The sequence below is a fragment of the Syngnathus floridae genome, chromosome 1 (genome assembly GCF_059516105.1).
Source record: "Syngnathus floridae isolate MCC-2025c chromosome 1, RoL_Sflo_1.0, whole genome shotgun sequence".
In the NCBI taxonomy this organism is placed as follows: Eukaryota; Metazoa; Chordata; class Actinopteri; order Syngnathiformes; family Syngnathidae; genus Syngnathus; species Syngnathus floridae.
The window spans coordinates 10,136,755-10,149,557 of record NC_142413.1 but is presented as its reverse complement, the minus strand read 5'-3'; the positions used below and the strand labels follow the sequence as shown (position 1 = coordinate 10,149,557).

Here is a 12,803-nt window from a genome sequence, read left to right as displayed (position 1 = left end):
TCTCTCACCACTGAGGATAATTAAACTTTAATCCATTTGATTGGATCAGGCAACAAAAGAATTGTTTACCATTGTTGGAGTGTAAGAAGATTAGAGAAGCAGAGTTGAGAAATAGCACATAATGGATTGAGTGGATATATAAGCGACATAAAACAAAGTTAATGATTTTCACTTTGAGAATTGTGCCTCCCATGTGAGTTTCCCGAGACTGACTGGCAGCGCAACTGTGAAAGATGAATGGTTGCTTTTTCAAACCTCTCTTCCATGTGCTCGTTGGCAGCAGATCACTGCCAAGCAACTGCAGACAATAGATTGTTTATGATGCTGTGTTATTCTACCAAGGTTTAATAACTTTTGGAATTTCAAACGTAGTCTCACTGGCATGCAAATTCAGTATTGTTACATTGTGAGAGATGTTTACAATCCAACCTTGTCGGTGCAACTTGCAAGGCATATGTAAAATATATTGTTTATTTACCAAATCAGCAAATCAGTGAAGTCAAATCATATGCAGTGTAGGACAACACATTAAAATATGAGCACCCTCATCTTCTTTAAGCTGACAAAGCAGAAAGAAAAGCTTTGCACAGTGATTGGCTGAGGCACTAATTGGGTAGTAATTAGAAAGCTAAACTTCAGGAATGACTTTTGACTTAAGGGAATGTGCAGGTGCCTTCGTGTGTATCTGTGTGTGTGTGATAGAATTGGTTTTGTGGCTGCAGGTGGCTAATTATGCCTCTCTGTGCTTTCTTTGTTCAATATTTTTTGCTTCTTCATTAGGCATGTCTAATTAAGCTGAAGACTGTAATTGTCTTGCCCATTACAGCTATTAGCCCATATCAGCTAGTTAGGTTGTTTTCGCACACTTGTTCCAAGAATGGAAAAGAACGACATTAATTGGTGTTCAAAAACTCTTTTCTTTTCTGAAATGAAATGTGGATGGAAACAATTATTATTATTTGTTACGCTAACTTTCGGGAAATGTCAATGTGCAAAGTCATAAAGCAGACAAGGTTGTAATATGTGGGAAGAATACAGGAATGAGTCTCACAGGCTGATTTAAAAAAAAAAAAAAAAAAACGAGTGGTAGCGCAGCTGAATCTTTGTACTCTGTCTCTTGCCAGATGGCAGCAGTGTGAACAGACTTCTAGTAGTGGGTGTTGTGAACCTCATTCATACTTAGAAGAATGGTACTAATATTTGAGTCCATGTCCATCCATCTATGTTTTATTCAAGATTCAAGAGTTTTTATTCGCCATGATTGAGCGTGCCAAACAAGGGATTTGCTTTCAGTAAATCACAGCCTCTGTTCAACATTTAGGTGACTAACAACACTCAGGACATGTGCAAAATGGCAAATATTCTCAAACATCCCCTGATCTTAAACTCCCAAGAGGGCAAGGAAAAGCTCAAAACTCCAGCTAGGGGAAATGAGAAACCTTGAGAAGAGACCACAGATGGGAGGGTCACTTATCATGTTCTCATGCACAGCCAATATTTTATCGTGGTCAGTGGCGGAGCTAAGATTTTTTCCTTGGAAGGGATGCGGGGTGCTAAATCCTGAAAATTCTTAAAAAAAAAAACTCAGGGTTTTGCAGAGAATGAGTGGAAATGTTGAAAAAGCTTACAGAAATATCTGAATATATGTTCAGATAAATATCTTAAAATGAACGCAAGCAAATGAACAAATAGTTTTTGAATATCAACTCGTTGGTAAACATAAGAATTAAATCAAATTTGTTTAAATTATTTTTGGCTGGATGACCCCATCGATCCCACCCCACCAAAACCACCCTGCAAGCCACTGGTGCTGATAGATGCCTCGTGCTAATCGGCTTTTGGCAAGGTTAGCTTGTGCGATGTGCCTTATTAACTTGCAGCTGACATTAAAAAAAAAGACACTCAAATTTTTATGCACTAGGGGAGGGACAAATCATGGATCGCTTGACTCTTTTAACCATGCCTAGAAAACTGAAGTGCTGCAAGATCCACAATGGAGGACTTAATAGTTCTTAGACTCTTCAGACACGCTATCAGCGATGTTTAAATATGTCTAATATATTCAGAAACAATTCTCCAAATTCATTTTACTGTTCCTTTAAAGACGGGAGAAAAAGATTTGTTTTTTAACTCCGCTTGTGATGCGAGACTTTCAGACAACTTCTTTTTTCTGCCTTAATAGGCTGGTTCTGCAAGGCAGAGTTATGCAGCCTTGGAAAATAATGAATCTCTGTGAGTTCAATGTACATGTGCCCAATTAAAATGGACACTCTCTTTTCTTTATCTATTCCATCGTAAATATTTGTTAATTCCAGATTCCACACGAGGCCAGAAAATTTTCCTCACACGACATGTTTCTGTGGCTTGTTGTATCAGCAGGGGATATACTTGTGGCGTGCGTGTGGTGTGAAATATTGTATGAATATGAAAATGACACCCATGAATAGGCTTTACTTTAAGTTCTGTGAAAGTTTAATTTCAACCCCCTGTGGTATTCGAATCTCATCTCCAGACCTCCCGAGATTATTCTCTCCGTGCCGGCTGCTACTGTCGCTTCTCTATTTTGGTTTCGCTTTCTCTCTGGCAATGTTCATCTCTGCTGCCGATCCACTTTTTCCCCCTCGCTTTTCAGTCACTATCTCTCATGTCCCTGAACTCTCCTCATGTGCACAAAGCTCACACAAATTATGCAGTGCAAAAAAAAATATTTCTCTCTTTTTCTTGCTTGAAATGTCAGAATAGGTGATTTGATATTTACTGAATAGTTTGCAGTCATTTAGTGGATACGTTTTGATGAAAATAAATGTAGATGTCTCAGAAAGAAGTGTTATGACGTGTCCAATTTAATTAAGTTGAGAATTATGATTAGGCTGGAGGCTTCTTATGCAGACGATTCAGTGACTAAATTGTTGTTAATGGAAGCAACTCAGTTGAACACAAAAATCCACCTCCCAAACTTTTTTATTTCCCCTTGTAGCCTCATTTGGCTCATGAATCAAACTGTTAGAGACCCCGAAGCTGATGAGTTTTCAAGGAGATTTCAGTGACTTATTCCTCTGGGTGTCTGAGAAATATTCTAATTCAAGAACATAAAAAGACAAACCTTTGACTGTGGCTTTTCTTTTCTTGGTTGTTTGGTTTAGCAACAATAACAAAAGACGAATGTAGTTCAATGTAAAATACGTCATCACTCATTTCTATTTGGCAAATATGCGTTAAAGTAATACATAATTTGATCATCCATTTTAAATTACCCTCAAATGCAACTAAGTTTAATTTCTGACACATTCACAGCGGATTGATGGACGGAAAGACGGATTTAGTCTCCAGCCCATTTTTTCCAGATCCTCAAAAAAATCTCCTATCCTCAACAAATCCCTTCAGTGCCTGTCCTATGTTTCTCCTGTACAGCTTCATGATGAAAAGCCAAAAAGCAAACAAATTTGTAATTCTGATAAACGTTCCATAAATACAGGATCCATCCAGCACACACAAATGTGTGGGGCATAGTGTTTTTGCTGGAGGTATATTTCAAATATGCTTGTCTTTATGAACTATTGATTGATAACATTGCGACAGGAGTGGTAACAGTTTTGAGGAATACTCAAAGTCATGTCATAAGAGATATACGTAGTATCCTCAGATGTGATCTAACAAATTGGTCTTTTATCAGTTTGTGTGTTTATGTGGCTACACACGCATTGCACGCGCGTGCGTCGAGGTACGCACACACAAGAGGGTTAATAGAATGTTTTGTTGACAGGCAAAGGTGATGTTTATTCTGATGGAAAGGGCAGTCAGGTGAATCTGATAGACAGACAACTTAATGGGGAAGTTGGGATAAAGTCAACTCAAGTGCATTCAGATAGAGTTTCTTGCATGGGCAAATAACTTGAGTGAGACGGGACAAACGAAAATAAACATGGCAAATTTTTCCGACCGATGCCTCGGCAGTCATTACACAAAAGTGAACATAACCATCAAGTATTTTACCGTCACTGACTAAACACTTTGGAAAGAGGCATTTGCTCATTGGCTGTAGCCATTGTCATATAGCATTAGAAAGACGGGAAGGTGTCAGAAAACATGACTTCGGGGCACCGCTATAACGTGACTTCCATGGCACCTCACACGTCATTGCTTTTTTATCATGTCTCGCACACCGTGCTCATACAAATGAGACTTTGCTTAGAGGTGATGCAGATGCAGAAAAGAAATACCTGAAACATTGGAAAATACTCTAAAGTCAATTATCTGGTCTGACACCTTGGGGCCAGTGCCCCCGCAAGCCCCCCTCTAGCTCTGCCGCTGCTGGGAATGTGTTTCGGGCTTATTTCAGCTCAGTGTATCCAAAGTCCAGACAGTTGAGGATTTAAGGGCATTTTAGGATTTATCTGCTTTGTTTAATTAATGTAAAAATATCTGTATAGTGTCAATAAGAATTATTAACTCCTTGCAAAAATCAGATTGTCTCTTTTTATTGACCCGCATAATAAGCCAAGTTTGACATAAACTGAAGTGCAGAAAAGGGGAAGTGTAAGTTGAAGGCTCACTATGTGTGGGTCAGCAAAATGTTTTGCCGAAGAGAGCATGACGGCAAGACAGAAAGGGAAATTCTGCTTACAATGAAGTTTCTACTAATGCTGACCACTTCATTCAAAGTTGTGTGGTTATTGTTCAATGTGAAGCACAAGAAGTAAGAAAAGTTTTGAGTGGGGAAATCTGTGTCACGTTTTAGGTTTATGTGTTCCATGTTGCCTGGTTCAGACTTTCACCCCTTCCAAAAGTATTGGAAAAGTGAGGCAAGTGTTTTCATTTTCGCTGAAGAGTGAACATATTTGAGTTTGTAAAGATGTACTCAGGGATTGAAATGAATGAGTTAATATTTTTTGCAAGATTTGTTTGCAATAACTCACCCAGTTGACCACCTTTGCATTCTTCTTTGTTGTTGTGCTTCTTGGCTTTATTAGGTTTTCCTGGCAGTAGCTACCCAAATAAAAGTCTTTTTTAGAAAGAACAATTGCAATCTTCAGATGGTCAGATGTCACCATCATGTCGTTCATGGCGTAACCTCCTTTCAAACTCCAAAATAATGAAAACCCGTTCTCTGGGGAAATCAACTTTGGTCATTGAAAAGCTTGCAGAATTGTCTTCCAGATCCCTAAAGTGTTGCATTTCAACAGCCTGTTTTATAATTGATTGAACTGATTCATGCTGCTATGTGCATAAACATTGTTTCACACTGACAACATCACCAAGCGCTATCTCAAGCTAGGACTGAATGCACCCTGAGGCAGACTGACCTGTGCACCCCCTTGGAAGAATTTAAGATTACACCGAGCACAATGACATTTGAAAGGCTTGGAGAATTGCCGGCAGGGACGGAATATGACAGATGAACAGAAAGACCGATTTGGAGGTGACTTACAGTATCGGAGAATTTGACTATCAAGAAGTAAGACTGAGAGGCCTAATGGGAATGTAATATCCGGCTGATAAATCTTGCGGCTGTCAGGTGCTCAGTCATCTGATAACACGAGAGGCAGAGTTAAGACAGCTTCCTTTGCCACCTTGTGCTAATTATAGACATATTATAATGAACCCACAATCAGAGTATCAGTATTGGGTATCAATCACAAAACTTTTGATACCGGTACCAGTCGTGACACCTTCCCTTTGATACTGGTTCCTGAGTATTCATTATCAATACTGTTTTTATGAGTAATTGTGTTACATTTCCAACAACACATCCACCGACTATGGACTGACCTTCTCATGAAAAATTCTCAGATTTTCTCCAATTGCCACATTATTTAATTAAATTACCTCTGTTTGCACAAGTTCTATACACCGAAAATCTTGTATTGTTGCAAAATGTCTAGTCAAGGACTTTAGAGGAGAGATTTCCTAGCTCTGATGATGGCGACGTTTGAGGAAGAGCACCACACGGAAAAAACAACAAATGGATCATGTGAGGTGGAGGTCTTAGACATGTCGATTAAAACCTTTAGGCTTGCTATTGAAATTGAGTTTCCGCAACCTCAATGAGATAGCAAGGTAAAAGGCGAGAGGTGCTTGTGGAGAGGTGTGCTGAATGAAGATGAACTGCCAGGTAGCTGAAGCGATTTAAGATTCCGGATCACACGCCGGCAAATGTAATGTGCAGATATGACGACGCAGAGGGAGACATGGGCCCGGAATGGAGAGCATATTTGAGCATAGTAAATCACAGAAAGAGGTTATCATAGAAAGCAAGAGAGGAGAGCTCACATCATCGCACCAACATTGAATTGCAGGATTGCTGCTCTGAATGATTGTATGTGTGCGCTTGGCGGGAACTGATGAACACAACACAGAGAAACAGCCAGAACCAGATAGAAACGAGACAAGGTCAAGCATTTGTATTTGAATTAAGAATACTGTTTGTGAATGTTAACCTTTTGGAAGAAGGACACATTTTTTTACAAGGTGAGTCAGACATGTAGTATATAACACAAATCTACATACATGCATCCAATCGTACAAATCATTTCAGAATCTGTGGAGTAATGCAATTGAGTGCCATTTCTTGCTCTTGTTACATTAATGTGCCCAAGCAGACTTGCACGCACCGCATATCAGCATACAGCTCACATCCTTGAGCAAAAAGGTTGGATCCGGCCTAAGGGGGTGTGAGATCTTTAATAGCTAGGCAACACGAGGAGGAGAGTTCAACGTTTGAATCCGCCAGGGGAGCTTGGGAATAGAAGCTAATGTCTAAATAATGTTTACAGTCTAAAATACTGCTTACAGTCAAATAAAATCGTAAAATCCGTGTGTGAGTGTCACCACCGAGCTACGTATGCAAAATTTACCTTCCGGGTATCCTGTAAATGTTCAGTCAAAATGAACATTTAGACGAGATCTTACGTGAACGCCAAAATTTCTATTCTATCATAATTCGAAGTGATTGCGTAAAATATTTATGATCATCATCTACGCTTGCTGGATTCTCGGGGACCAATTCAAGATGAGGAAACTGCAGCTCAAGAAGACACTGCCAGGACAATCGAGGGCACCTCCGACATCCATTTTTTCATTGATTTTCATATTATGTATTACTTGTGCCCTCTCTGCATCCATTACAACCTGGTGATCCTGAAAGGGGGATCCTTCCATCTGTGGTCCCTTCTCAAGGTTTCTCATTTTCCCCTGGTAGGAGTTTTTTGAGTTTTTCCTTGCCCTTTTGGGAGCTTAAGATCAGGGGATGCTTTGAGAATAAGTGTCAATTTTTGTCTATGTGAAGCCCTTTGAGACTGTTTGTGATTTAGGGCTATACAAATAAACTTGACTTGACTTGACTTGACTTGACTATGCTTGACAATCAAGGTCAGTCTACCACTCTCGATTCGATAAGGTTCTTGTCAGATTTCTACACGGTATCTTCTGCGTTTTTTTTATTTTTTTTATCTGGAATTATGTGCACATTTATCGTTTCCATGATCGCCTAATTAATTAGAGTTCCCCCATTTGGCTAGTTGAGCTACTTTGTTGTTTGAAGCATTAGCACATCATTTACCAACACAGGACCAAGTTTGCAGCTCAGAAGATTAATATCGAGTCTTTTGAGCATGTCGAAATGCTGACATCTTAACAGCAGCACCTGACAAGACATCAATCAGTCCTTGATGCTCCTTTTTGTTTACTCTTCCCTCTGGTTTTTCTTTGTATCTTCCCGCCTGTCTTTTTGCGTCTAAAGTTGCCTCTTGAGTGTTTTGTTCTATATAGATATTCAGAGAGAGAATGTGCACCTACACAATGTCGACTGGTACACACACACAAAGGGGAAAAGAATAAATCCACAAAACCTATTATTGCGTAGCAACGTGTGATTGAGCTTGCTCTTGTGTAGGTCTGAAGCATCTGGTGTCACAAAAGACAGCCTGTAAATTCAGGCTGTAAATGTAAAAAATCAGCCTTGGGATATAAAAAGCTGTACTTGTGACAACATTCTTTAGAGAAACAAAATTCTTGGCTTAACCCAGTACTAAGAATCATCTATCATATTTAATGTCATTTTCTGCTTATCTCACTCAGGGTCACAAGGATACCGGAGCAGGGGTGTGGTGGCCATTGAGAATTTCAAGAGTTTCCCTGAAAGGCTGGTCTATTTCCAGGCACCTTAACACTAGTAAGGAAGCAAACCGGTGTCTCTCTCAGTTTCTAGCCTCATTTGACTTGAACCATTTTTCCTCCAATTCCAATTCCATTTATTTCTGATGAGTGAATTACTCCAAACAACTTATCTGTGATGAAGATGTGATCATTGACGTTTTAAAGGCATGCAGTTTACTGCTTGGCGCTAACATCTTACTGATCTTAATGACCCATGAATTGCATTGAGATGTGCGATGTGAAAAATTCTCAAGGGTGTCAAAAGCACCTCTGCAAAATATATGGAGTTTCCAACTGATCATTTCCTGCTATGTAGGAAAAAGAGGAATGAGACAGCACACCAACCCACACTGCAGAAAATACGATTAAAGCTGTGCTTGCCATCGGTGTAGAGAGAATAAAATTCATTGCATGCCCACCATCATCCACTGACCTCAACCTTTTTGACATCTTGTAGAAAGGAGGTTTTATCAGAGTGGACAGCAATATACCTCCAGACTCTGGGAGGCAATTCTTGTTTCCTGAAACGAGGTGTACTACAAGCAGAAACTATCCATGGGCTGATAACAAAGATGGGCTCCTACAGCAAGCCAAAACTGGGACTCACGGCTGAGGTGGAAATGTTTTTTGTTTTTTTCCCCTCATCATTTCTGTGTAACTTGTATCACTCTATTTTCACTTTACAATAATTAGACTGGGGGGGGGAGATCTCCACCCATCCAGTTGATTTTGCTAACAAAATCCTGAATGGAAGCCATGAATCCAGAAATGCATGTTAATTGCATTGACTATTTAGAAGAATTAGTGGATCATAAAATAAAAAAAAAAAAAAAACAGCATATGCCCAACATGAGGCATCTTCTTCAATATGACTTCGATAAAACAGTGCACATGCCGTTTGTGTATGTTTAAGTGTGCTTGAAACACAGCAACAAGAGAATGGCTGCCACTGGAAGAGAGCCATAACTGGTACACAGGGGACACCTAGACAAAAACACACACTCCACCTTTAACTGTCTTGGTCCCATGGGGGGGGGGGGGGGGTATTGGGGTGTAATCATGTATTGTGTGTGTATTGGGGTGTTATCACTATGCCAGCCAGCACCACTTGGCTCCACTAAAGAAAAAGCGTCTCATGAGAGGTTTGAACAGAAACCTTTTCTTTTCACTGTCCTGCCTATTTATGTTTTAACGTGTTTTTAACATGTGAAATGGCGATACATTATATTCTAATATCATTAAGCTTTAATTAGAATTCACTCATTGTCCATGCACATTTTTTTCACTGGATAATTCATGGCGAAATACAAAGCAACAATACTTTACACTCTGGCACTAATGTGGTGCAAATTCATGATTCAGTTCAGATCAGGTTCAGTCATTTATATCAGTTTGATGAAAAGATATCAAATGCAGTTCAACTCCACATGAAATAGTGTGCGAGTGTGAGCGTGTGCTTGTGCGTGTGTGTCAAACACTGTGGTTTTGAAGTTTCTTGCCTGTGATATATCCAAACTTCTACTGCTTTTCCCAAGATATAAGGATTTTTTTTTAAAGAAGCTCTTTGAAAGCTATTTTGGATGGAACCAACGTCTTCAAAAATGTCTTCAGGGAAATGTGAACTTTGCATTTGTTTGCGACACAGAGAAAGTAAGGCGAAGGAAAATTGAGCAAGTTTGCGCACGCTGTTTCCAACGATGCTGTCAGTGGCAATATTGTTACAATCTAATCTGATGGGAATATTTGTTAAAAACAGATTTCAAACTGGTTTGTTTACACTTTGAGGAGCAGTGCTTTAAGTGGAGGGGGGGATGTAGGTACTCCCCTTATTTGGCTGTTGCCAGGTACATAAGTAGATCTATCAATTAAAATATAAATATATAATAGAAAGGAAAATATTAGGGCACAACCTCTACCTATGAATATGGAGAGTGAATTACAAAAAAATATATCTTGTCTCCAATCTCACTCACCGTGTGTGCTTCTGCAAATTCTTGATTTTTGTCAACTTTAGGTATGACTTCAAGTTCTGTAAAATGTTGGCAAAAGCACATTGTGTCGGGAGTCTGCCGATCAATCAAATTGTGTGTAAGGGGGTGAGTGTGTACGTGCGTGTGTGTTCATGTCTGTGTTTAGTTATTTAAATGGTCCTATCCATCTTCATTGGAAGGTATCAGGGCAAGAGTGGGACTCCCTTTTATCAGCCATATACATGTCCATCTTTCCCTGTCAACGAGAGCGATTGGTAGAGAGCCAGGCAGTGGTTGAACGGCAGACTAATTTACCTTGTCAAGGTTGGCTATTGCTCATGTGACTACAGTATATCTATCTTTCCTAGAACCTTAAGTGTTGTACTAAAAGTGACAGAGAATAAACTGCAAAAAAATTGGCAAATATTTGCTAAATCCTTATATGAAGTGTGGGGCAATGACTTGAAGTAAACAATGTAAGTGATACTATCTTGTCCTTAACTGTTCCTAATGTTTTATTTTCCCAAGCAGTCGGTCGTTAGAATCAAACTGGACTAAGTCTACATTCACTAAATAAAATAGTCCTTTCATGATTCAAAAATCATGGAAGGTGTCTTAATTCTTCACTCGTCTAATTCAGTAACCATGATCATATCAAGTTAGCCTACCTTTAAAGTTGCAAAAGTACAAAAAGATGTCAAACTTAACAAAGACAGCAGATGAACTTTGCTTGAGCAGCAAAGTTGCGCCCCATCTCGGCTCGAATACATGAATGGAAGAAAAAAAATCTGTTATATAATTCTATTTTATTATATTCATATTTATATGTTTCGCATTATATATACATATTTCTATTTTACTCTCAATGTTTTTAGTGAACTTTTTTGTCTTTAAGGAAACTAGCCACCTGTGTGGTGGGGCAGCGCCCCAATGTTTTCATTGCCTTAAAGATAAATTGCAATTATAAGCTTGCAACCGGCTGCATGCAGATTCCCTGTGTAAAAGAGGACATAAAAATGGGCTTGAATCCAAGCACAGTCTGAAATCACCGTGAGCGATGTTGCTGCCGAGGTACTTTTAATGGATATTGAACACGGATGTGTGTGGCTTTACAGCCAATAAGCCAAGAGATGCCAATATTCTCCATGGGAGCAGACATCCAAGATGCACCACCACTCTTTTCTCACCTTGTCTCCCTTGTGGCTATCTCTGTCCCCGCATTCATCTTCTCATCCCTCTCAAAGACTTCCCCACCGCCCCTGAACCTCCCCAACCGTCCACATACAGACTTTCTTTCCTTCTTTTGCTGTTCAGGTTGGATATTAAAATGAGGTCTCACTTCTCGGCCCACAGAGACACGCCTGCTCTTCTTCAACATGGCACATACTAGACACACGCTGGCCTTTCTTTCAAGTCTTCTGTGCTGCCATATTTATTAATATGAAAACATGTCTCATTATTATATACTTGAAAAGTCTATGGTCTGACATTCAAAAAGAGAGCATCACACACTGCTGGTTTACATAGCTCACAAACAAGCGCATTTTGCATATTGTTAAGAAAATGATAATAATAACAAGACCACAATCAATATTATTATCTATGAACTTGTTTTCTTGGTAGCGAGCAAATATGTTTTGTTGTCTTTACTTTTTGGTTTAATTATTTTCAGGTAGCAGAAACTGACTTTGGGTTAGAGAGAGAGAAATTATCTTTTAGAAGAACAAACATATTTAAAAGATAAAATGCGTCATTAAATCTAATGGAGCTCCGCAAGAAAAGTGTCAGCCCCTTTGAAAGATGAATGTTATATGCTGCATTTCAGCAGTTTTTGTCTTGGGGAGAGGCTTAGTAAAAGATCATTTATGATTCAGGTGCCACTGTGATGATTAGCAAGAAAAAAAAATTGTAGTCAGTGTACCTTTTTTTTTTTTTTGATGATCCTGATGATAATTAGTTAGTGTGGCCCAAAAATACAAAAAAAAACATACCTGTCTGGAGCCGCAAAAATCTAAAAGCCTTTTATAATGCAACATATACTGTCAATACATCAGTTGCATACCGACTATTAAAATCATTTAAAGAAAAATCGTGGTGTCAATTTGATCATTTCTTCTTGCGCCCCATTGGAGTTCACGTACCTGCATAGCGCTGACAGCGCTGCTTGTCTGTTCGATATCGGTCACGTCACACGACTCATCCATCACAGGCAATTGAGAACGCTGGAGCTGAATTTATGTCCTTGATTTGCTGATCGGTGATATTGTTTGTGCGGAGAGCCTTCATGTACTCGGTGAATGGTTTTCCGCGTTTTATTATCTCCCGGGCTGCAACAAAATTTGCACCAGTAGTAGAGTTTGGAGATGCAATCCACTTCTTGAAACTGTTTTTGCGGTCCTCAAATTTCTCCACCAGCACTGCAATTGCACCTTTCCTTTCAGTTGCAACCGGGTGATCGGCAACAAATTTAGCACCCTTTCGCTGAAAATGTCGCTCCAAATTCCTCTTCTTGTTATTTGACAACTTCTCATTGCAAATCGAACATGCAGGCAATGCTTCAGCATTGACAATGAAAGCAAAGAGTACAGTCCATTCTTTCTTAAAGCCTCTGCTCTCATCAGCAATCTTTCTCTTTTTGCCTTTTGAATCCATGGCCCATCACTTGCACACCTGTTGGTT

General features: G+C 39.4%; 1 long non-coding RNA gene across 1 annotated transcript in view; it reads right to left on the bottom strand.

Moving 5' to 3' along the window:
- Positions 1-12,522, bottom strand: part of LOC148403999 (uncharacterized) — a 156,908-nt gene extending 144,386 nt beyond the window's left edge. Inside the window, exon 1 of the long non-coding RNA XR_015861939.1 lies at positions 12,266-12,522. This is a non-coding gene — a long non-coding RNA (uncharacterized LOC148403999). The remainder of the gene's footprint in view (positions 1-12,265) is intronic.
- Positions 12,523-12,803: the final 281 nt, after the last annotated feature.